Below are 4,796 nucleotides of genomic sequence, written 5' to 3'. Positions count from 1 at the left end.
TCGGATATGCCACAACACCACCCCGCATATATGAGCGGCCGGTGCGATGCTCCGGTGGCATTGCTAACCCCCCCCCCCCACCCCCCAGGGCCCCCGTCCCGCCTAACCCTCGAGCGCTTGACCACGAGATCTAGCCCTTTGACTTCCCACGGACGGGCTTTGACCAGTGGACCTCTCCACCCGGTTGTGTCAGGTCAGCACAGAGGGACTCCTGGGAGCAACTACCGGGCCAAACCCGCAGCTACATCCCCTCCGTGTAAACCCGACGCGTCCGTTTCCCCCCTCCAGGTGCCTGCGGCGGCGCCGTCCGTGATGGGGGCCACGTCCTGGAGACGCGTGCCGCCTCTTCGGACATGCCACAACACCACCCCGCATGTATGAGGGGCCGGTGCGACGTTCCGGTGGTATTGCTACCCCCCTAGGGCCCCCGTCCCGCCTAACCCTGGAGCGGTTGACCACGAGATCTAGCCCTTTGACTTCCCACGGGCGGGCTTTGACCAGTGGACCTCTCCACCCGGTTGTGTCAGGTCAGCACCGAGGGACACGTGGGAGCAACATCCGGGCCAAACCCACGGCTACATCCCCTCCGTGTAGACCCGACGAGTCCGTTTTCCCCTCCAGGTGCCGGCAGCGGCGCCGTCAGTGAGCTGGGAGGCCACGCCCCGGAGACGCGTGCTGGGCGTTTGCAACCGCCACAACACTTTCAGACTTGTGAGAAGCCGCGTACGCAAGATTGACGGCATGCTAGCCCACGGAGGCCGCCGGCCACAGTCGTAGACATGCGAAGGGCAACCGCGTAGAGGGAATTGTTCGGATACTTCTCCATCACCAAAAATTATGAAAAATTAGCATCGTTCCTATAGCACATGTGCCCATGTCGTGTAAAAAAACTCATGATTTTATCGCGATCCGAGTATTTAATAATATTCACGCCGCACCATTACCGCAGAACGTCTACTACTGTGTCATCGCCGTCCGTGAGGGGAGCCACACCCCGGAGACGCGTGCCGTCTCTTCGGACATGCCACAACACCACCCCGCATGTATGAGGGGCCGGTGCGACACTCCGGTGGCATTGCTACCCCCCCCTCCCCAGGGCCCCGTCCCGCCTAACCCTGGAGCGGTTGACCACGAGATCTAGCCCTTTGACTTCCCACGGGCAGCCTTTGACTAGTGGACCTCTCCACCCAGTTGTGTCAGGTCAGCACAAAGGGACACCTGGGAGCAACATCCGGGCCAAACCCAGAGCTACATCCCCTCCGTGTAGACCCGACGCGTCCGTTTCCCCCCTCCATGTGCCGCCGGCGGCGCCGTCCGTGAGGGGGGCCACGCCCCGGAGACGCGTGCCGCCTCTTCGGATAAGCCACAAGACCACCCAGCATGTATGAGGGGCCGGTGCGACGCTCCGGTGGCATTGCTACCCCCCAGGGTCCCCGTCCCGCATAACCCTGGAGCGGTTGACCACGAGATCTAGCCCTTTGACTTTCCACGGACGGGCTTTGAACAGTGGACCTCTCCACCCGGTTGTGTCAGGTCAGCACAGAGGGACACCTGGGGGCAACATCCGGGCCAAACCCACAGCTACATCCCCTCCGTGTAGACCCGACGCGTCCGTTTCCCCCCTCCAGGTGCCGCGGCGGTGCCGTCCGTGAGGGGGGCCATGCCCCGGAGATGCGTGCCGGGCGTTTGCAACCGGCACAACACTCTCAGACTTGTTTAGAAGACGCGTACGGAAGATTGGCGGCATGCTAGCCCACGGAGGCCCCCGGCCACAGTCGTAGACATGCGAAGGGCAATCCACGTAGAGGGAATTGTTCGGATACTTCTCCATCACCAAAAATCGTTCCTATAGCACATATGCCCACGTCGTGTAAATAACTCATGATTTTATGGCGATTCGAGTATTTAATAATATTCACGCCACACAGTTACCACAGAACGTCTACTACTATGTCATCGCCGTCCTTGAGGGGGGCTACACCCCGGAGACGCGTGCCGCCTCTTCGGACATGCCACAACACCACCCCGCATGTATGAGGGGCCGGTGCGACGCTCCGGTCGCATTGCTACCCCCTAGGGCCCCCGTCCCGCCTAACCATAGAGCGGTTGACCACGAGATCTAGCCCTTTGACTTTCCACGGGCGGGCTTTGACCAGTGGACCTCTCCACCCGGTTGTGTCAGGTCAGCACAGAGGGACACCTAGGAGCAACATCCGGGCCAAACCCATAGTTACATCCCCTCCGTGTAGACCCGACGCGTCCGTTTCCTCCCTCCAGCTGCCGGCGGCGCCGTCCATGAGGGGGCCACACCCCGGAGACGCGTGCCGCCTCTTCGGACATGCCACAACACCACCCCGCATGTATGCGGGGCCGGTGCGACGCTCCGGTGGCATTGCTACCCCCCAGGGCCCCCGTCCCGCCTAACCCTGGAGCTGTTGACCACGAGATCTAGCCCTTTGACTTTCCACGGACGGGCTTTGAACAATGGACCTCTCCACCCGGTTGTTTCAGGTCGGCATAGACGGACACCTGGGAGCAACATCCGGGCCAAACCCACGACTACAGCCCCTTCGTGTAGACCCGACGCGTCCGTTTCCCCCCTCCAGGTGCCGGCGGCGGCGCCGTCCGTGAGGGGGGCCATGCCCCGTAGACGCGTGCCGGGCGTTTGCAACCACCACAACACTCTCAGACTTGTGAGAAGCCGCGTATGCAAGATTGGCGACATGCTAGCCCACGGAGGCCGCCGGCCACAGTCGTAGACATGCGAAGGGCAATCCGCGTGGAGGGAAGTGTTCGGATACTTCTCCATCACCAAAAATTATGAAAAATTACCATCGCTCCTATAGCACATGTGCCCACGTCGTGTAAAAAACTCAGAATTTTATCGCGATCCGAGTATTTAATAATATTCATGCCGCACCGTTACCGCAGAACGTCTACTACTGTGTCATCGCCGTCCATGAGGGGTGCCACACTCCGGAGACGCATGCTGCCTCTTCGGACATGCCACAACACCACCCCGCATGTATGAGGGGCCAGTGCGACGCTCCGGTGGCATTGCTACCCCCCAGGGCCCCCGTCCCGCCTAACCCTGGAGCGGTTGACCACGAGATCTAGCCCTTTGACTTTCCACGGAAGGGCTTTGACCAGTGGACCTCTCCACCCGGTTGTGTCAGGTCAGCACAGAGGGACACCTGGGAGCAACAACCGGGCCAAACCCACAGCTACATCCCTCCGTGTAGACCCGACGCGTCCGTTTCCCCCCTCCAGGTGCCGGCGGTGCCGTCCGTGAGTGGGGCCACACCCCGGGGACGCGTGCCGCCTCTTCGGACATGCCACAACACCACCCCGCATGTATGAGGGGCCGGTGCGATGCTCCGGTGGCATTGCTACCCCCCCCCCCGCCCGTCCAGCCTAACCCTGGAGCGGTTGACCACGAGATCTAGCTCTTTGACTTTCCACGGACGGGCTTTGAACAGTGGACCTCTCCACCCGGTTGTGTCAGGTTAGCACAGAGGGACACCTGGGAGTAACATCCGGGCCAAACCCACAGCTACATCCCCTCCGTGTAGACCCGACGCATCCGTTTCCCCCCTCCAGGTGCCGGCGGCGGCGCCGTCCGTTAGGGGGCCACGCCCCGGAGATGCGTGCCGCCTCTTCGAACATGCCACAACACCACCCGGTTGTGGTAGGTCATCACATAGAAACATTTGGGAGCAACGTCCCCTCCGTATAGACCCGATGTGGCTGTTTCCGCCCTCCAGATGCCGGCGGCGGCGCCGTCCGTGAGGGGGGCACACCGCGGACATGAGGGGGTCACACTCCGGAGACGGGTGCCGGGCGTTTGCAACCGCCACTAAACTTTTGTCGACATAGCTGTTTTTGATTTTAATAAAATATAAGGACCTATATTCAAAAGAACATGACGACACATTATTAATGTGCTCGAAAAAAATACAAACTATATATATATATTCATAATCTATGGAAAAATTACAAACTACATATATATTCATATAATACATAAAAAGCATAAAAACATATGTAAAAAAGCATAAAAACATATGTAAAAAAACATAAAACATATGTAAAAAAACACATGTAAAAAAAATAACTATGACGGCAGGGTTTGGGGGGGCGCCGTGCCGCGGATCGGTGATGTGGCGCCTATGCCGACGGCTGCCGCCGGCATACCTACGCCGCAGATCGGTGACGTGGCATGCGGAGATATGCCGACGGCCGCCCGTCCCGACCATCGGCATAGGTTTGACGGCGTTAGCCACTGGTCACGGGGGGTCGCCGGGCCCACAGGTATGCCGACGGCTGCTGTCGGCGTGTCTGCATCTAGGTCGACGGCCGTTTTGTGCCGACGGCTGCCGTCGGCGTAGATCGGTGTAGCCCGACGGCCAGGACTAGGCTGTCGGCATAGCTCCAAGTAGGCCGACGGCAGCTGTAGGCATAGTTTTGGCCGTCGGGGTAGCACCATTTTCCGCTAGTGCCTGTAAGGTTGACCCATGGGTTCTTAGTCGGTTCCACATCCACGTCCATACACTCCTTCTGAATCGAGATCCCCTTCTGCGTGCCCATACACACAGCCCCAAATCGACCCCAACCTTAGCTTCTCCTCAGACATCCGCACCTCCACAAGCCGCCGCCGCCGCTTTCGTCTCCTCCTCTTGGCGAGGTTGCCGTTGCTCCGCCGAGACCCGGCGCTGCAGTGGCCAGCCTGCTGGACATCACGCTTGCAGTGCCCCAAGGGGAACGGCGTGGGTGGTGGGGAAGCGCCTTCATCTCGG

Source organism: Triticum aestivum, chromosome 3D (genome assembly GCF_018294505.1).
Source record: "Triticum aestivum cultivar Chinese Spring chromosome 3D, IWGSC CS RefSeq v2.1, whole genome shotgun sequence".
In the NCBI taxonomy this organism is placed as follows: domain Eukaryota; kingdom Viridiplantae; phylum Streptophyta; class Magnoliopsida; order Poales; family Poaceae; genus Triticum; species Triticum aestivum.
The sequence above is the reverse complement of the archived record's forward strand: the minus strand, read 5'-3'. Positions refer to the sequence as shown.